Raw genomic sequence first — 22,672 nt, 5'->3', positions numbered from 1 at the left:
GCAGAGGACACTTGTCCTGCTGCCATGCTGTGAAGGTAGCAGGAACCCTGTGTTGCCTGTCCATCCTGCCTATATTTGGGGTTTATCATGACTGATGACTGTCTTGGGCCCTGCGCCCTAGGATAATCCTCTTGCAGAAGTTCTGTGGTCCTGAATACTGTGACACTATTTTTACAATGAGAAGCAAATACCTACTGTTTGGCAGGGACTTGAGATAATCACCTACACCATAAATATATTTCACACACACACACACACACACACACACACACACACAATCCACTACCACATTTCTACCCTCCTTATCTGAGAATAGGCAGGTTTCTGATATTCATTGCTCAGATATTTTGAGAGTGGATTCCACAGCCTGGTAACAAGGCCTCTCTTCCCAGCTGAGGTTCATTCCGCGGGCACTTGTAGCTGGGATAAAAGCATAACCAAGGTGCTTCTGTATTCCTGACAAGGAGGAGTCCAAGGCAACTGAGGACACATCTGCACCAGCCCAAGGTGATCTTGGAAACCTCTCTCTTCTGGAAAACAGCCCCAAGGCAGAGAGCAGCACATCTATTGTCAGGAAAATTCTTTACCCAAGGACCCTTTCTGTCTTGGTCAACAATTAAGAAGAGATGAAAATGGCTGAGAGCTTTTAATTTTGTTTTGATTTTTATGTAAAGAAAGAGAGAAAGAAGTCATTGAGTATGACTATATATTTTATCTCTAATTTTTCCTTTTCTACTTTAAAAATTGGGAATTATCCCATGCTTAAAGAGGTGTGGACCAAAAGCCTCAAAGGCATTTTATAAATTTAGTACTCTCATTATTTTCAGGAATTAATAAAAGTGAAAGTCTCAGCCTGTTTTTGCTCTGCCCTTTCACAGACTTCAGAGGACTCTGACCTCTGGGTGCACACTTTTCTCCCCAGGGCTTATACCTGGGAGAGTTTTAGACAGCTCCTTGTCTGGGATGAAGTTCATCTCTTTCACCCCCAACTTTTCCTATTGTCAGTACAAAAATCAAGAATTCACAGAACACTTTTCATTCTATCTATATATTGCTGGAAGGATTATAATAGTCATATTTAGAATTTGCAGGGCATAATAAAATTTTCACAATTTTTTTCAAAACTTGTCTGAATTCAGCTCTGAATCAAAGGACTGAAGAGTATTTAAGGTAGGCTGGGGGACCGTATAGGCCAGCTGTGTTTGCTATTGACCCTACACAAAGAAGAAGTAAACTTTCTCTTATCTTCCTGAGAGGAGTAACTGTATAACTTAGAGCAAGAAGAAAAGACATGCTCCTATGTGAGGTTCCCACCCTCCCAGCGGGAGGGAAGGTGGACTGTCTGCTTTGATGGTTGTGTTTGAAAGGAAAGGCTCTCAGGTCCTTAAGAAAGACAGACCTGGGTTGTAAAACCAGCCAGGGGCTTTAAAAATGATTTACATCTTGAATGAATAAGGAAATGTGGTCTACATACACGAAGGAATTTTATTCAGCCATAAAGAAGAACAAAATTATGTCATTTGCAGGAAAATGGATGGAACTAAAGAGTCTCATGTTGAACAAAATAAACCAGACTGAGAAAGTCAAGAGTCAAAGGTTCTCTTTCATATGTGGAAGCTAGAGAGAAAAAAAAATCTAAAAACTGATCTCATGAGAACAGAAGAGAGACCAGTGGAGCTGAGGAATGGGATTAGGGTGAAGAAGGAAGGGAGGGAAAAGGCAAGTTCTGGGTAATGAAATTGATCAAATTATGCTATGTGCATGTACAAATATGTCACAGTAAACCTCACTACTTTGTATAATGCATCAATATAAATAAATAAATAAAGGAGTTACATCTCAAAGGGGCAAAGAATGAATTTACCATTACAGTTTCTTAAACTAAATGATCCTAGAAAAGGGACGGTAAGCACCCTTAAGGTTAAGTCATCAGAGCTCTGTAAAGCCTGAGGTGAGACAACCGTCATGGGCCTAGAGGCGGGAAATTAGTCTGAAATTTAGTCTAAAATTTAGTCAGGCTGAGGGAAGCATTAGGCTGTCTTCATTAATTTTTACTATAACAAAATGTAGACACCTATGAATATGGCCATTTACAGATTAAGAAACTGAGACACAGAGAAGTGGAGGCTTGTTCTAATTCACACAAGTTCACATCCCTCCCATCACCACCAACTGCTGCCCATGTATGCAAATTTATTTCATTCTATTTCTTTTTTTAATTGTCTAGAAGGGACCAAGTCAGCTGCATTGCATTGAATCAGCACTGAAGATAGTATGGAGAACATGGGGGGAGGAAAGAACAAGAAAATGTAGGTAAGGGCAGTCAGTCATCTCCTTACACACACAAACAGAATCACTAACCACATGTTCAGAGCAGAGTTGGTGATACACTAGGCAAAATGAGACAAAGCCCTGAGTAACATTAGTAAGAATGGAAACAAAATGGATGGGACAAATTTCAGGGACACATTTACAAAAAAAAAAGATGGCAGGAGCTAGAAACAGAGAGTCTAGAAGGCACATAAGACAGAAACTTATCCAACATGACTTTAGTCTCAGCAGGATACAAATTGGAAAAATTAGGAGATGGAGCAAAATTTAAGGGGAAAGATAAAAATTAAGGATCATAAGGCTGGCATTAAAGTATACCAACTAACAAGTTTACAACTTTGGAAATATTAGGTCCATATTATAGATACAAATCTCATACTGATGATTTATATTTGGAAGTGAGTTTACACATACAAAAATAAGTGACTTCAGTAAAAGATGAATGTCTAGAGAGAAAGGTAGAGGGCAAGAAAGAATCTAGAGGAACCACCAATGCTGAGGATCAGGAGAGGATTATGAGAAACTAAAGACAATGAGGGAGAAGGAGAAACAGAAGAAGAGTCCCAAAGAGTCATAGAAGAGCCCAGAAAGTATCACATGATAGAAACCAAGACATCAGGAAGTTTGGAGAAGAAACAGCTTCCTAAGAATTAAGGAAAATTGTACAAAGTAGAGGAGGGTACTTCATGAGAGAAGTATTTTCAATAGAGTTTTTGGATGGAAATCAAATTACACAGGGGTGGAAAAGTGGCAGAGGTATAAGAAGCGGAGGTATTATTGAGTTAAAGGTAAGTAGTGGAAAGGAGAAAGTTCAGGTGCTAGTTGGACAAAGAACTTTATGTTTTCCAATATAAGAGAAAAGCATTAATCCCAGATTCACTGTATTTATAGAAGCTGCTATTCAGATGGCTAACATAAACACACAAAGTTTATGGTTCCATAACGACAATCCTTATATCTCTACCAAACTGTGATCATCCTAACTCTAATATGTAGAATTCATAATGTGAGAGTCTAACCAGGGAGTTTTAGTACTTCAATTGGTGTAGGACATTCCTCTTAGTTTGCTCTCCAGTCCAAGCCCCTTTAGCTTGTTACTACTCAGGGAGATTCCACTGTGGACCAAGACACAACTACAGGTTACTTATTCACCTTGGCAATATGAGTGAGAATTTATGGGACTTCAGGACAGGAGGTTGATGCCCTCAAAAGGGCTTTGGGGACTCAGCAATAATCACATTCAAAGCCATGAAAAGTCTGCAAGGCATTAAATGAAAAAATCCCCTTTTCTGAAGTATTTCCCTGTGTTCAGCACCTGTTTTCAGATAATGATCATTTGCCAGCTCTTGAAAATCCCCATCTATTTGTTCTAAGGCTATTAGCACAGATTTTGTCAAACAAGGACATCATCGTCATTAAGTTTTTCTATCTATATATCTATCTCCAGCTATGTCTAACAGATGCACTTGGAAAAAGATAACTCATATCTTTCTATACTTGCCTTTCAACACACCTGAAAGCTATCTACTTCTTCAAAGCAGGTCCGCAACAGATCAATAGTTTGGAAGATTTATTCCAGTTCTACATCTGATCATTTCCTGCCCTTAACCTGCATGTCCATTTCTCCTCTGAGCTTCTCCTGAGAGCAGACCTCCCCTGACCTCCATATCTCTCACCTGGCAAATGAGCTCTTTGTTGTTCCATTTTTATGTTTTCAATTCATCTTTCTCAGTGACCATCCTAAATCTGCTCTCCTGGAAGCTTTCTCAATGATATCTCTGTCCTCCAGGGCTCGGAATGGGCTGAGGGGCAAGGAACAATTTAAAGTAGAGATCAAATGTTTACAACTACAATGCGCTTTCAGCTATAATGAAAAAGGCCAGCCTGTCAACCCTGCATATGCACGTGAACCTGGAGAATTTTAAAATCAAATGAAAAACAACAACAATTAAACTCAAAAGTGTATGTATATTGGCATTAGAAATAAGTGAATATGACTAAAAGTACATCTCGTCCAATCTTGGATAAAACTTCACAGGAGCTGTGTGTTATCTTCAGAAATGTTATATTTAGGAACGAGAAAAATTCATGTCAAGGAACCAGGGAAGGAACCTGCAATATCAGAAGCAAAGCTTTTGCTAAATCCTCTGAGGATATTTGAAAAGTTAAATGTTTTTCAAATTCCTGTTTAATGTTATGGGCTAGAACTTGGTAAGTTATGTTACTACACTCAAGCTGGCCAAGCATTGTTTAGGATGTTAATTATCTCCAAAAATGATCAGTGTTCCATAATTAATGTGAGACTTCAATTTGTCCCGGGAGCCATGAGAAACTGGGGCTAGGGGTGGAGAGGCAATTTGCACTGGATGCTGCTGCCTCTGACCTCCTGACATTGGAGCAAGGCTGATATCCTTGGTCTGGTAAAAGAGAGGGACACAGTTTTTATAGTCCTTTGTCTGCTTCACACATACACACACTCAAAAGATCCATTACAGTGCGTATGCCTTTTACCTCTTCTTTTGAAAAGCTACATAATGAAGAGAGATTTATCCATTTTAAAATGCCGTCTGTGCACAAAGTGAAATCTGCTTGCATCCTTCTGGCTTATAACATTGCTCTTTCTCCAAGCCTTGTAAAGCCTGCATGAGCCAGACCACTTACAGTTTGCCCTTATACTATTAGGCCATGGGGCAGGGAGGGGCAGCTGGTGTGTGCAATCTGTTAGCTATTGTACAGCCTAATGAGGCACAAGAATAAAGGTTCCCTGTGTGGAATGTTCTCTATATCTGAGGCACTTTGCAGAATCCAGCAGGTCTGAGGAGACTATCAAGTAAGCCAGCCAAGCTCTGCTGACTGCAAGAGTGACTCGTCAGTCAGTCAGTCAGTGACATGAGGTGACCATGCCTAAGGCTTGGCATCCCCTTGGACTAATATGTAAGGGCTGTGGTTATTCCCAAGGCCAGAGTCGCTTCAGCTAAAGTGACCACCTCCAAAGACTGTTTGAGTCTGCTATGGAATAACCCCTTGTAATCTAATTACTGCTGAGAAAAAGACAAAGACTCAGAATGAGAAATGGGGTATAAGGAAAAGGAGCAAAGGGAGTCAGTCATCATTTAACCAACCAGTCAGGTGATGCTAAGGTTCTCTCTTTCTCAGCCTTCAAAGAAAACCTTAGAACTAAGAATGAAGATTCGGACAACTCTTCTGTGGGTAACTTAGGGCTAAATGTGTGCTGACCAGCTAGTAAAAAAGCAAAGTCTAGATCTGGACCCCAAAGCAGCACTCTGTGGACGTTACTGAAAAAATTCACAAGCAAATGGCAACAGCACCTGCAAGCACAAAGGGAAGGTGCATATGAAGATTGCATCTTATTCTTATTAACATGCATGAGTGCAAGGCTTTCTGATAGGAGTGGGAATAGCAAGGATTCATCATCTCATATCTCTAATATGGTGGCGTGTGCACGTGGTGTTTTCCTGGGTGTTGCAACCCACAATTGTTGCTGCATGTTCTTCAGGGCAGCGTTAATAAATTAAACAACTTGGAGTAGAAAAAAATATTATTAGTGGACAGAGTATCTGGAAAATAAATATGATGCCTGCACCTAGCCACACTGGGAGCTATAAATATACAGAAACCCGAGAATGCAAGAACAGTTGCTGGAGAGCAGGTTCCTAAGTAACCTCCTTCCAAGCAGACAGGAGTGCTGCTACCCCAGAACTCTGCTTGCTGCCCCCCTTCTCCATGTCTGTATCCAAAAATGTGCGCACTCTCATTGAGATGATTACCCTATGACAGATATTCTCAAATTTGAGTGTGCAAAGAATCTTAATGGAGCTCATACAAATGCAAATCCTTAAGTCTTGCCTACCCAACCAGAGATTTGATTCAGTACAAGTGTGGTGGGACCCACAACTGTGAATCTTCAAATCACCCCAAAACTTTTAGAAACAGTATTCTAGCCAACACAGAGACTAAGGGATGAAATTAAATAATAAACGTTTTTTTCAGAGACAGTTCTGTTTTCTTCCCTTAAGGATGCCCTACTTACTAACAGTTCAATTGACCATCTAGGGATTAAAAAGTTGTCCAAGAAATTATCTACAATCAGACATGTATGCCTTAGTTTGAATTTAAGTGAATATATTATGTATCATAGAAATGTTTGCCACTGTAAAATATGCTTATTTTAGAGTGAGAAGTTCTCCTGTTCGGTGAAGTGATTTCTCAAAACAGCAAATGAGAGATGTACCCAAGAGAGGAATGTGTCTTCCTGATATCCCCAGAAAGTATCTGGTAGAACCTATAATTACATATGAACCTTCCCATTGGGATCATACCACCATGAATTAAATTAACTGTATCCTCCAAAATATGGTTTCTAACAATATTAGTTCAGGAACATGCCTAGAGGGGCAGAAAGATGGTCCTTTGGGTAGTATACACTCTTGACTTTGATGATAGCCATAATTAGATCTCTATCTAGAGTTCGGTTATAAAAAAAAAGCTTCCTCACTGCTTCTATGGATCTCCTCTATGGGTCACCATGAAGATAACCCTATTCACCCTATTCTTTGCTGAGCACATAAATCCTAATCAATTTTGATGCATAAAGATGAGACTGATTAGAGGAAATAGACATTACACTAAGGGATTGATCGAAAATGATCAGATTCCTTTGTGTGGAAGCCCTTGTGCCTTTGCCCCTTTTTTGGGCTAGGGACCATCATGGCCCATGGGAGAACTGGCCTCTATGAAACCCTGCCACAGCAATACCATTCACCCAGATCCTGTCCACAGAAGAGGCTAGCTTTTATTCCAAACAAAAGCATGCTTTTATCCCTATAGCCGCCAAAGTAAAGCAATAAAAATTAATTAACACCCTTTCCATTTTCTTCTCATTTGTTAGAAATCTAATTAGACCCAAGTGAAGGGGAGCCTTCCTATTGTGGTCAGTTTCACTGAGCTTTAGAAAGGCTTGTCCCTTGGACTAGATAAGGACACCAGCAGGATAAAATGGCCTTTAATTTACAAACTTGCAAGTGTTAAAAAAAAAAAAAATTATTGGAAAAGTCAGTAGTGGTTACCTGAGCCAAATAAAAAGAGCCTCAATACTTCTGAGATGTCAATAATTATGCTTCTTTTCGTGCTTATAACAAAGTAGATGGGAGTAATAATCCTCTGCATGTAAGTGTTTGTTGAGTACATAATATGTGCCAGGTACTGTGTTAGTTTGAATCCATCCCATTAGCTGGACAGATACTTTACAAAAGAAGATATACAGGCGATTAATAAATATGTGAAAAAGTGTTCAACATCTCTAGTAATTAGAGAAATGCAAATTAAAACAACTCTAAGATTTCATCTCACTCCAATTAGAATGGCTATTATCAAGAACACAAACAATAACAGATGTTGGTGTGGATGTGGGGAAAAAGGCACACTCATACATTGCTGGTGGAGTTGCAAATTGGTGCAGCCACTCTGGAAAGCAGTATGGAGATTCCTCAGAAAACTTGGAATGGACCCACCATTTGACCCAGCTATCCCACTCCTCGGTTTATACCCAAAGGATTTAAAAATGGCACACTACAGTGATATAGCCTCATCAATGTTCATTGCTGCTCAGTTCGCAATAGCTAGATTGCTGAACCAACTGAGATGCCCTTCAATTGATAAATGGATAAAGAAACTGTGGTACATATACACAATGGAATATTACTCAGTCATAAGAATAAATTTAAATGTTTTTAAACTAATGATTTACCAGTAGCACTGATTGAGATTCCTTCAAAAAGTTATAATTTTCTAATATAGTCACTTATTTAAAATAAGTTTTTCCTGCTGCAATGTTAAAACTTTATTTTGTAATGTATTTTTTTGGTGCCTTATAATTATATATGATAGTGGGATTAAATATTCTTTAATTCCCATTTTGAATGCTTCCTTTTCCCATGGATTATTTAGAACTTTGCTATTTAATTTCAATGAGTTTGGGGTTTTACTGATTATGTTTTTGTTATTGAGTTTTAGTAAAATCCCAATGTGGTCATTAAAAAAAAAAAAAACTTTGAATAATCTTTTGGAAACTTTTGAGGCTTTATTTTTGTCTCAGCATATAGTCAGTTTTGTCATATGCACATGGAAATAATTTCATTAAGGCTAGTTTTTGTAGGGATTTCAAGCCAGTCAATGTACAGAGGAGCAAAAGTCCTTCAAGTCGGGCACACTCCTTGGGATAAAAGGCGCTCTGTTTGAATGGCTTAGAGATGCCTTGCAACTCCTCAGTCCTTGAGGCCTGGGGATGTTGTCTTTTTTATAATAACCTTTGGTAGTAGTGGACTCTGAGAAGCAAGCAAGTTATGTGATCTGCACGTGTACAAAGCTAACTGCACTATGTAACCTAGGTAACAATATGACCCTGGAATAGATAATAAACTGGACTGGCTTTCCCACGGGAGCCACTTCTTGCTCTTCACTATCCTATGTGCTTGCCTCTTTATTAGCTTTCCCCTTAACCTTTATATCTGGACCCCAGTTAACCTTTACAAGTTTTAGTGTTCTGTAAACTAGGCCATGTTTATCAGTTTTCTTATTCAGTCTTTCTAAATCACTACTGAGTTTTTATCTGCTTCTTAACTCATTGTAGAAATTTTCTACTTGCCTTTTTAGTTTTGCTTGTTTGTTGGTTGTTTGTTTCATCTATTCTGAAGCTGTGATATTGGATGCTTACAGATTTAAGAGTACGATATATTTCTGTTAGTTTGACCTCCTTATCATTATCATTGTAAAATCCCCTGCTTCTTGATATTATTGTCTACTTTGTCTCTTTATATAACTATTTTCTTTTGACTGGCATTTGTAAAGTAAATATCTTTCCACTTTTGCCTTTAAAATGTCTGTGTCTTTATAATGTTTGCCTTTGTTCAACAACATAAAGGGTTTGAATTATTATCCAGTCTGAATATCTTACATATTGATTAGAGGATTTAGGTCATTTATAATAAAGTAATACCTAGTACTAATTAGATTTATATCTACTGTATTATTTATTTTCCATATTTTGTTTTGTTAAATTTTCTGTTAGTTGACCTTTTTCTTTCTTTCCACAGTGTAAGAATTTATTGAATAACAGTGAATTTACAAGCTACACTACTTTCAGCAGTGGCAATTCACTGATCACCTGTTGGTCATGAACTGGGAAATTCTTTTATTCCAAACTGAATTTCTGATACCTGTAACAGTCAAGTCACACATTACTGTCTTAGTTTTTAGTTCAATGACACCAATTTATTAGTCTATATTTCCTGTTAGGCAAATTCTTATACCTTCTGTTAGCAGTATCCATAGATTGTACAAAACACATCCTTGAACTTTGTAGTTGGATACAATTTACTGCTTGTAAATTAAACTCTACATGCAATTATCATTTTTTATAATCAATATTCCTATATATTCATATCCATCATATATATTTATATTTAGGCTTAAACATCTCCATATATTTATCATGCTTTTGCCCTTTATCCTGTCTTGTATTTTTCATTCCCGTCAACATTTTTTGCTTTGTGTGTGTGTGTGTGTGTATGTGTGTGTGTGTGGTGCTGGGAATCAAACCCAGGGCCCCGCACATGTTAGGCAACTCTCCACCATTGAGCTACACCCTCATTTCGTTGTGACTTTGATAATCTTCCTTCTGGTTGATGAAAGTTCTCTGACTCTTTGTCTTTTCATTTATTAAAAGGATATTCTAGTTTGGTGGTTACTTTCATTCAGCACTTTGAAGGTGTTACTCCACTTCCATTTTGTAAAGATGTGTTTGTAAAGAAGTTAATTAAAAATTTGATTTTATTTTCTCTGAAGGTATTAGGATAATGTCTAAGATTATTTTCTTATTCTTTAGTTGTTTTTGCCAGATTTATTATGGCGTGACCATTGTACTTATTCTATGTTGGATTTTCTAAATTCTAGAATCTTAAGTTAATGAATTTTGAGTGAGAGCTTTTCTACACAGAGCCAGCCACAAGTCCCCGAGCCAACGGAGAGCTTCGATCCGCAAGCAGCCTCTGAGATCACGGCAGGGCAGCCAGAGACTTCTCCAGGCAGCCAGCCCCCTCCAGCCGCAGGCTCTTTCCACGGGGCGATCCAAGATGGCGGACTAGAGGGTGACTGCATCCCCAGTCGTTCCAGAACCCAGGAGTCAAGAAGGGGAGGCATTGAGAGACCCGGACTAAGATAGAGCCATGGGTGAGTCTGCCCACTGGGTAAAGGTTGGCCCGGGTGGCAGGGCCAGATAGAGGTGGCTTATCGGAGCCGGGCAGGGCAGCTAGAGTCTTCCACAGGCAGCCCTGCGCACTCCGGCGGTGGGCCCCTCCCACACAGCCAGCTTCTCCAGGTTCTCGGAGCAGGCCCACTAGTGAGAGCCTTTCTGATCAGAACAAGCTCCAAGTCCCAGAGCCAGTGCAGCGTGCTCTGGCCCGCAAGTGGTTCAGGGACCAGGACAGGGCAGCCAGAGACTTCCCCAAGCAGCCGGCCCCCTGCGGTGGGAGGTGCCTTTCAAGGCTAGCTTCTCGGAGCAGACCAACCAGTGAGAACCCTCTACACAGAGCCAGCCACAAGTCCCTGAGCCAACGGAGAGCTTCGATCCGCAAGCAGACTCTGGGATCAGGGCAGGGCAGCCAGAGACTTCTCCAGGCGGCTCTGCCCACTCTGGCTGCAGGCTCTTTCCACGGGGCGATCCAAGATGGCACCTAGAGGGTGACTGCTCTCCAGTCGCTCCAGAACCCAGGACTCAAGAAGGGGAGGCATTGAGAGACTTGGCCAAAAATAGAGTCACTGGGTGAGTCTCCCCCACTGGGCGAAACTTAGCCTGGGCACCAGGCACAGATAGGGGTAGCTTATCAGATAAGGGCAGGGCAGCTAGAGTCTTCCCCAGGTAGCCTTCCACACTCCAGCAGTGGGCTCCACCCACATGGCCAGCTGCACGGTGCAGACTCCCAGTGAGAGCCTTTCTGCACAGAGCCAGCTCCAAGTCCTGGAACCAGTAGGGGGCTAGGGGCAGCTTTCTTCGGAAGCACTGCATTATCAAGTTCCTACAAGATTTCAGGCTACTGAAGCCTGGGAGGTGATACACTGGAAATCTACCGAGACACTATAAGCCAATAGAGGAAATCTGCAATATCTCAGGGTCCCACTGACATCTGACCAATATGAGAAAACAAGGGAAGAAAATGTCCCAAAAAAACCTAGATACTACATCAATAAAACCCAATGACAGCACAGCAGAAGAAATGTCAGAAAGGGAGTTCAGAATGTACATAATTAAAACAATCAGGGAAGCAAATGAGGAAATGAAAGAGCAAATGCAGGCATTGAAGGAGGAGATGAAAGAGCAAATGCAGGTATTAAATGATCACACCAATCAACAGTTAAAAGACCAAATACGGGAAGCAAGAGATCATTTCAATAAAGAGTTAGAGATACTGAAAAAAAACAAACTGAAATCCTTGAAATGAAGGAAACAATAAACCAAGTTAAAAACTCCATAGAAAGCATAACCAATAGGATAGAACACCTGGAAGACAGAACCTCAGACATTGAAGACAAATTATTTAATCTTGAAAACAAAGTTGGCCAAACAGAGAAGATGGTAAGAAATCATGAACAGAATCTACAAGAATTATGGGCTATCATGAAAAGGCCAAATTTAAGAATTATTGGGATTGAGGAAGGCTTAGAGAAACAAAACAAAGGAATGAACAATCTATTCAATGAAATAATATCAGAAAATTTCCCAAATCTGAAGAATGAAATGGAAAACCAAGTACAAGAGGCTTATAGGACTCCAAATATACAAAATTACAACAGACCCACACCAAGGCACACTATTATGAAAATACCTAACATACAAAATAAAGACAGAATTTTAAAGGCCGTGAGAGAAAAGAGTCAAATTACATTCAGAGGGAAACCAATAAGAATATCAGCAGATTTTTCAATCCAGACCCTAAAAGATAGAGGGCCTGGAACAACATTTACCAAACCCTGAAAGAAAATGGATGCCAACCAAGAATCTTATACCCAGCAAAACTTACCTTCAAATTTGACGATGAAATAAGATCCTTTCATGATAAACAAAAGCTAAAGGAATTTACAAAAAGAAAGCCAGCATTACAGAACATTCTCAGCAAAATATTCCATGAGGAAGACATGAAAAACAATGATGCAAATCAGCAACAGGAGGTGCTAGCCTAAAGGAATAGCCAAATAAAGGAGAAACCAAATCATGTCAAAAAACAAAAATGAGTCACATGACTTGGAATACAAATCATATCACAATAATAACCCTGAATGTTAATGGCCTGAGCTCATCAATCAAAAGACATAGATTGGAAGATTGAATTAAAAAGAAAAATCCAACAATATGCTGCCTGCAAGAGAATCATCTCATAGAAAGAGATACCCATAGACTAAAGGTGAAAGGATGGGGAAAAACATACCATGCACACGGACACAGCAAAAAAGCTGGAGTATCCATCCTCATCTCAGATAATGTGGACTTCAAACCATAACTAGTCAGAAGGGATAAAGAAGGACATAACATGCTGCTTAAGGGAAGCATAAATCAGCAAGACATAACAATCATAAATATCTATGCCCCGAACATTGGCTCATCCATGTACGTCAAACAAATCCTTCTCAATTCCAGAAATCAAATAGACCACAACACAATAATACTAGGCGATTTTAACACACCTCTCTCACCACTGGATAGATCTTCCAAATAAAAATTGAATAAAGAAACCATAGATCTCAATAACAAAATCAATAATTTAGACTTAACTGACATACATAGAATATACCATCCAACAAAGAACGAATACACTTTCTTCTCAGCAGCACATGGATCCTTCTCTAAAATAGACCATATTTTATGCCACAAAGCTACTGTTAGCAAATACAAGAAGATAGAGACATTACCTTGTACTCTATCAGATCATAATGGATTGAAATTAGAAATAAATGACAGAATAAAAAAGAGAAACTTCTCCAACACCTGGAGATTAAATAATACACTATTATATGATGAATGGAAAACAGAAGACATCAGGAGGGAAATAAAAAAATTCTTAGAAGTAAAAAAGAACAAAGACACATCATATCAAAATCTCTGGGACAATATCAAAGCAGTACTTAGAGGAAGATTTATTTCATGGGGCGCATTCAACAAAAGAAGTAGAAATCAACAAATAAACGACTTAACACTACAGTTCAAAGCCCTAGAAAAAGAAGAACAGACCAATACCAAAAGTAGTAGAAGCCAGGAAATAGTTAAACTCAGAGCCGAAATCAACGATATTGAAACAAAAGAAACAATTGGAAAAATTAACAAAATAAATAGTTGGTTCTTTGAAAAAATAAACAAAATTGATAAACCCTTAACTACACTGACAAAGAGAAAGAGGAAGAAAACTCAAATTACTAAAATTCAGAATGTACAAGGAAACATCACAACAGACACTAGTGAAATACAAAACATAATTAGAAGCTATTTTGAAAATCTATACTCCAACAAAACAGAAAACCTCGAAGACATCAACAAATTTCTAGAGACATATGAATTACCTAAATTGAACGAGGAGGACATACACAACTTAAATAAACCAATTTCAAGCAATGAAATAGAAGAGGTCATCAAAAGCCTACCAACAAAGAAAAGTCCAGGACCAGAGGGGTTCTCAGCAGAGTTCTACAAAACCTTTAAAGAAGAGCTCATTCCAATACTCCTCAAAGTATTCCATGAAATAGAAGAGGAGGGAACCCTCCCAAACTCGTTCTATGAAGCCAATATCACCCTGATACCTAAACCAGACAGAGACATATCAAGAAAAGAAAATTTCAGACCAATATCCTTAATGAACATCGACGCAAAAATTCTCAACAAAATTTTAGCAAATTGCATACAAATGTATATAAAAAAGATAGTGCACCACAATCAAGTGGATTTTATCCCAGGGATGCAAGGTTGGTTCAACATTCGGAAATCAATAAATGTAATTCACCATATCAACAGACTTAAAGTTAAGAATCACATAATTATTTCAAAAGATGCAGAAAAAGCATTCGATAAAATACAGCATCCCTTCATGCTCAAAACACTAGAAAAAATTGGGGTAGTGGGAACATTCCTTAACATTATAAAGGCCATTTATGCTAAGCCCATGGCCAATATCATTCTAAATGGTGAAAAACTGAAAGCGTTCCCCCTAAAAACTGGAACAAGGCAGGGATGCCCTCTTTCACCACTTCTATTCAACATCATCCTTGAAACTCTAGCCAGAGCAATCAGACAAACCAAAGAAATTAAAGGGATACAAATTGGAAAAGAAGAACTCAAACTATCCCTGTTCGCTGATGACATGATTATATATTTAGAGGAACCTGGAAAATCCACCAGAAAACTTTTAGGACTCATAAGTGAATTCAGTGAAGTAGCAGGTTACAAGATCAATGCTCATAAAAATCCAATGCATTTTTATACATAAGTGATGAATCTTCAGAAAGAGAAATTAGGAAAACTACCCCATTCACAATAGCATCGAATCAATCTCACAAAAGAGGTGAAAGACCTCTACAATGAGAACTACAGAACACTAAAGAAAGAAATTAAAGAAAACCTTAGAAGATGGAAAGATCTCCCATGTTCTTGGATAGGAAGAATTAATATTGTCAAAATGGCCATACTACCTAAAGTGCTATACAGATTCAATGCAATTCCAATTAAAATCCCAATGATGTACCTTGCAGAAATAGAGCAAGCAATCATGAAATTCATCTGGAAGAAAAAAAACCCAGAATTGCTAAAGCAATCCTCAGTAGAAAGAGCGAAGCAGGGGGTATCACAATACCAGATCTTCAACTCTACTACAAAGCAATAGTAACAAAAACGGCATGGTATTGGTACCAAAATAGACAGGTAGATCAATGGTACAGAATAGAGGACATGGACCCAAACCCAAATAAATACAATTTTCTCATACTAGACAAAGGGTTCAAAAATATGCAGTGGAGAAAAGATAGCCTCTTCAACAAATAGTGCTGGGAAAACTGGAAAACCATATGCAACAGAATGAAACTAAACCCATATCTCTCACCCTACACAAAACTCAACTCAAAATGGATCAAGGACCTCGGAATCAGACCAGAGACCCTGCATCCTATAGAAGAAAAAGTAGGTCCAAATCTTCAACATGTCGGCTTAGGCTCAGACTTCCTTAACAGCACTCCCATAGCACAAGAAATAAAAGCAAGAATCAACAACTGGGATAGATTCAAACTATAAGTTTTCTCTCAGCAAAGGAAACTATCAGCAATGTGAAGAGAGAGCCTACAGAGTGGGAGAATATCTTTGCCACTCATACTTCAGATAGAGCGCTAATTTCCAGAATCTATAAAGAACTCAAAAAACTTTACACCAAGAATACAAATAATCCCATCAACAAATGGGCTAAGGAAATGAACAGACACTTCACAGAAGAAAATGTACAAGTAATCAACAGATATATGAAAAAATGTTCAACATCTCTAGTAATAAGGGAAATGCAAATCAAAACTACCCTAAGATTTTTTCTCACCCCAATTAGAATGGCGATTATCAAGAACACAAGCAACAACAGGTGTTGGTGAGGATGTGGGGAAAAAGGAACACTCATACATTGCTGGTGGGGTTGCAAATTAGTGCAGCCACTCTGGAAAGCAGTATGGAGATTCCTCAGAAAGCTTGGAATGGAACCACCATTTGACCCAGCTATCCCACTCCTCGGCCTATACCCAAAGGACTTAAAATCAGCATACAACAGAGATACAGCCAACCTAGATGCCCTTCAGTTGATTAATGGATAAAGAAACTGTGGCATATGTATACAATGGAATATTACTCTGCAATGAAGAATGATAAAATTATGGCATTTGCAGGCAAATGGATGAAATTGGAGAATATCATGCTAAGTGAGATAAACCAATCTCAAAAAACTAAAGGACGAATGATCTCGCTGATAAGTGGATGAGGACATAAAAAGGGGGTTTGGAGGGGTTATCATTAGGGTTAGGGTTAGTTTTAGGGTTAGGGATAAGGAGTGTGGTAAGAATGAAGGAAAGAAGGACTGTATAGATGGAAAAGAGGGGTGGGAGGGGTGGGAGGGGTGGGGGGAAGGGAAAAAAATAATGAATCAAACATCATTGCCCTATGTAAACGTATGATTACACAAATGGTACGCCTTGACTCCATGTACAAATAGAGAAACAACATGTATCCCATTTGTATACAATAATAATAAAAAAAAAGTTAATGAATTTTGTTAAGTTTGAAATTTTAAAATCATCATTTCTTCAATTTTAAAATTTTAAAATCATCATTCTATTGTCCTATTCTGTCTGCTTCTAAGTTTTATCTTATTCATATGTTATTATACATATCCATATATACATGCATATACATTATATATGTGTGTATATATAAATATATATATTCAATATGGCTTTTATCTTCTGTTCTTTCATTCCTCTTCGTTCTTGTGTACAAGTTAGATGTTTTCTATCAACCTGCTTTGAGCTACTAATGCTGTGTTCTACTGCACCTAGGCTGTTAAAGCCATCTATTGAATTTGTATTTTTTTTAGTTATTCATTTGGTTTCTGTAGATATACTTTCATTCTTTTGATCATTTGTTCTGACTTCTTTAATACATTATTTATAGTTTTGGGTTTTTTTTGTTGTTGTTGTTGTTTTTTTTATGGTGCTGGGGATTGAACCCAGGGCCTTCTGCATGAAAGACAAGCACTCTACCAACCAAGCTATATCCCCAGCCCTATTTATAGTTACTTTTAACACTTCGCTTGTTAATTGTATAGATTATCAGTGGGTTACATCTATTTCCTGCTTTTTCTCCTAATTATTGGATCTCTTCACAGGTTTTATTAATTTTTTATTTTATGTCAGATACAATGAGTGAAAGAAACATAGAAAAGGTCCAGATTCTTCACCATGGATAGTCTCTTCAAATATAAGTAAACACAATGAAGGGGTAATTGGGAATTAATTAGGGACAAAAGTAGATTATAATATTTGTAATATTCAGTCCATTTCTGACTTCACTGTTTTAATGGCATATGTTTCTTAGGTTTTTCACCGGAACCCTGATGGGAAACTGCCCACTGTGCCCAGAAGAGTAAATGTTCTCCATCTCTGCTCTGTGTAAGTTTCAGTCATGCCTCCAGTCCCCCAGCAAATGTCTCAAATTGCCAACAGGTGATATTCTTCATGCAAGATCCCTTATTAGCACAACTGACTTCCCATGCAAGACATTCTGGATATTTTACTCTGCATTTTAGATATTAGCTTAGCTCTCCTGTAGCACCAGCAAATATCCCAGGGGGAAAACGAGTGTTTGAGTCTCCTCAAATTTCTAATTCTCCACACCAGTGCCATTTGTCTATTAAAAGCTTTGGTGGTTACTCTTGCCCCCAGCAGAATCCTACTACTTCAGCAAGACTAGTCCTCTAGTCACACCTGAATGACAGATGGCCCAGGTTGAAAAATGGCTGGAGGTAGTCAGCTCACCTCTCCTTTCTCAAGAGTTATGGCTTATCTCATTCTTGTTATTTCTACGGCTCTCTCTTGCATTCAGAAATGTGAATTTTGTAATTTATCTGTCTGTCTCTAGTTGCTATACTAGGAGAATTACCCTATCGGCAACTACTGTACCCTACTCAGAAGCAGCAGTTTATTATAGCTGACCTAGAGGCAAAAAAAAAAAAAAAAATGTAAAAGTAAGTGAGGAATCTTTTGGTCACAAGTAGCAAGCAACTCAGTACAAAGTGGCTTAAGAGAAAGGGAATTTAGTGTTTCCCTTAATTAAAAAGTTCCTATGTAAAGATGGCTGGCTCTAGCAACGGGCAGCCTAGGAATTAGAAAAGTATTTAAAATCATCATTAGCTCTAATTTAATTATGCATCCAGTCCTGTCTTAGTCATTACTCAAATTATTGGACTGAAAGGGAAGATGTGTGATTTTTCAGAAGAAAACCTGTATCGTGTTGTTAGAAGAAAAAGAAGCGGCTTGTGGATAGTACAAGTGAATGCTCACTATGCCTGACCACTCCACCTGTACCCGTCATCCCTTCACTTCCCAAATACTAGAATTTCCACCTGTCACTTATACACTGAACTGCATTATTTTGTCTTGTGTGTTGCTTAGCGTTTCAATTCTGATAAACTGATGCTTGGTTCTTGATACTCATTTGGTTTCTAATTCATGAAAATTCATGCTAGACTTCTAATAGGTATTTAATCCTTGTGACATGGTTGGTCCTGGGTTTTGTTACCTGGTTGCATTTCATACAGGTCAGCAGCTAAGGAGAATTAGTTTCTCCATTTTCAACTCTAACCATGTGTTAATATGTGCTGTCAGAAGAAAGCACCTTAAAATAAGCCATCGGTTATTGTTGTATATTTTATGCAGCATTCTTTTGAAGCAAAACTAAACGAGAAAATGGGCGAGGGTGTCCAGTTAATCCCTGGGCTATTTCACTGATGTGCAGTATGCCTTCCTTTGCTGTGACATTGCACATCCCATTTTCCACCTTCTAGGCAGGCAATTATGGGAAGACTTCAGTGCTGCCCTCCAACAGACTCAACTGTGGGCTGAATGCAGCTGTGTCAGACAGACAGCCCCATTTCCTCCCAGCTACTCATGTGTCTCTCCCAACAAAAGAAAATGGTTTTGAATTTCTTCTTTCACCTGCTTGGCTGCCAGAAATCTCATAAAAAAAAAGAGTCTATACTTTGAGCCTGAGCTTAAAGCTGGAAACTGACTTACATAGTCAGCTAGAGGCTGGATTTCAGCAGACCATGTTATATTGAGTAACTGTGTAGATCCCACAGTAGGTGTGTTGATTAAAGGCATCTGAACATAGAAAGACCTAAAGGAATTCATAATTGAGAGAAAACACACAGTGCGATAATAAAGAGCATCATTGCTGGAGTCAGAATCCTGGCTCTGCTGCTGAGTGACCTTGTGCCTCAGATGCCTAATCTGTATCATAGAACTATTATGAGTAATTGGAATAATGCATGTGAAGTGCTTAAGCATGATGCCAACCATAACCAACAAGAAATAGTTACTATTGATATTCTTATTGACTTGTGCAAAAGACTTCAGGGATATCACCATCAACTATTTATCACCATGGTAATGAGCTAATGTGACTCTGGCCAAACAGAAGTGTAGAATAGGTTTAGGTATTAGTCCATTTTAAATGTGTCATATATATTTCTCTGCATTTTAAAATGTTGAACCAAATTGTTTTGAATATATGCAGATCCAAGGGCAGAGACCATCATTAAAAATTAAGACCATAAATTTCGACCTGTTGTTGCTCAGGGCTTATACAAATGCCAAAATCTCCTTTGATTGCAATGTACAAACTTTTACATTAAGTGTCATTTCTACCCCAAAATAATTACAAAGAAGCTATGTGAAATATCTAGCATCTGTTTTAGTCCATAACTCATTCTAGATTGAAAGCAATTTACACACAAGCAGTGTCCATTTCATCAGCCTCGAGTTTTTACTTCTCTCTTCTCCCACTTGGTCTCTGGGAATGCGCATCTCACCTCATTAATTATAACATTTTTATTCATTTTCTGTTGGTTTGAAACACGTCTAATATGCGCCAGGACCAATACTGCAAAGAGAAGAGTGCTGGTCCTGTTCACAATCCAGTGGAGAAGGTAAGGTACACAATACGTTATTAAGGCAGAGAGAGAACTGGTTAGAGATAATGGGGAAAGAGTGGACTCTGAGTCTTAAAAGATTGACGGGAGTCAGGCAGTGTGGTCCAGAAGTGCGGATTTGGGCCTGACAAAAAGTACAAAGGCAAGAAGTAGTTCAGCATGGTAGGAAACTAACAACCCTGGAATGTTGCTAAATTTACGAAAATCAAAGTAGTGATTAGTGGCCAAAAGAGATCCTGGAGAAGTAGTAGACAAAGAAAAAATAGTGAACAGTCTTTCTTCCATTTTAAGAACTCTAGATATTACTTTTTTTTCTCTCTGTGTAGGAAGGAGCCATGGAAGGGTACTAAACCGAGAAGCAACATGGTCAGATTCACATATTAGATCAATTACCGATTCGAGGAGGATGATTATGGCTGTGGCTATAGGGGTTGAAACTAGATATGAATTTGTTCCAATAATCCACATTAGAATGTGAGGGCCTGAAAACAGGCAATGATAGCTAACCAGGAGGAGAAACTGACAAGGGCACATCTAGGGAAGGTGATAACTTGCAATCTTTCCAAAATAACCCTCTTAAAAAAAACATAGGGAGACAATTTAAAATGAGACAATGATAAAACAAAAAGATGAATTCACTATATGAAATATTATTCATCTATAAAAAATGAAATTCTCTTACTCATGACAACATTGATGAACCTGAAGGACATTATGTTAAATGAAATAAGTCAGATGCAGAAAGACAAATGCCACATGATCTCACTCACCTGTTTCATAGAGGTAGAATGGTCACAGAGGCTAGGGTGGTAGGAGAGAGAGGCACATGTAGAGATATGGGTCAAAGGGTACACCACTATGGTTGTAAGGAAGAAAGTGTTTCAGGAAATGAACCACATGTTGACAATAGTTAATAATGAGAAGTAGAAAGTGGATAGTAAGTTCTCTCATCACAAAAGTTATGTATGAGGTGACACATTTGTTAACTAGCTAGATTTAACTATTTCATGATGTGCAAATACTTCAAAACATCATGTTGTACATGTTTTTTAAAAAAGCACATAATGGTAGATCTCTTGATTTTAAAAAACAATTGAAACGCTTCAAAAATCCATGTGCCAAAAAAAGCAATTCAAAATATCTAAAATTTGGCTGAACCATTTTCAAAATAATCAAGTATTTTCAAAGAATCTGATTTTCCTACAATATAGGAATATAATTCACACTGGTTTTTACTTAAAGAAGTGTTTTGTTAAGATACAATATCATTTATTATTCAGAACAATAACTCTGGAACTATATCCCACTGGGGTCCAAAATCTAGCCTTGTTTCTTATTCCCTTATGTAACTTCTTTGTACCTTAGTCACCTCACCCACATGATAGGGATAATACTACCTCATAAGGTTTGGTGAAGTTTATATGAGTTAGTATATGCAAAACACCTTTAACAGTGTTCTACCACAAATGCTACATATTTTATTGTTTTTATTTTCATTTTGGTTTTGTTGGCCTCTATTCTCCTTTGCAAGGAGTTTATACCCACATTCCACTGAACTTCTCCATATCTTCTTGTGAGGCAGCCCTCTCATTACTTTCTACCTATTTTCATCTGCTACATCAATCACATAAGCTTCCTCTTCCAACCCCTTCACTATTCTTTGTTTGTTTAATTGGAAAATAAAAAATTTCAATTTGTGGTATATAGCATGATGTTTTCATATATGTATGCATTGTGGAATGGCTAAATCAAGCTGATTAGTATGCATTTCCTCATACACTTATTTTTTATGGTGAAACATTTAAAATCCATTCTTTTAGTAATTTTAAGTATATAATATATTGTCATTAACTATAGTCATCATAATATATATTAGATTTTGAACTTACTCCATTTACTGAAATATTTTATCCTTTGACCAACATCCCAACTCTTCCACCACACTGTTCCTGGTAACCACCATTCAACTCTCTGCTCCTGTGACTTTGACATTTTTATATTTCACATATGAGTGAGGTCATGCAGTACTTGTCTTTCTGTGCCTGGCTTCTTTCACTTAATGATCTCTAATTCTATCCATGTTGTTGTGAATGTCAGGATTTTGTCCTTTTACAGTTGAATAATACTCCATTGTGTATATGTATGACATTTTCTTCATCCATTCATTGGTGGATGGATGCTTCAGTTGTTTGTGTCTTGACTATTGTGAATGGTGTTACAATAAACATGGGAGTACAGATAACATTTTCAACATACCGATTTCATTTCTGTTGGATATATACCCAGTAGGGAGATGGCTAGATCATATGGTAGCTATATTTTTAACTTTTTGAGGAACTGCCATACTGTTTTCCATATTGGTTGTACTAATTTACATAACTATCAACAGTGTGCAAGTTTTCCCTGTTTTCTACATCTTCATCAACATTTTTTATTTCTTGAATTTTTGATACTAGTCATCCTAACAGATGTGATGTGAAATCTCATTGTGTTTTTAATTTACATTTCTCTGATAATTCATAATACTGGGTATTTTTTAAATTGTATGT

This window comes from Sciurus carolinensis, chromosome 6 (genome assembly GCF_902686445.1).
Source record: "Sciurus carolinensis chromosome 6, mSciCar1.2, whole genome shotgun sequence".
Lineage (NCBI taxonomy): Eukaryota > Metazoa > Chordata > Mammalia > Rodentia > Sciuridae > Sciurus > Sciurus carolinensis.
Note: the sequence above shows the minus strand (reverse complement) of the source record.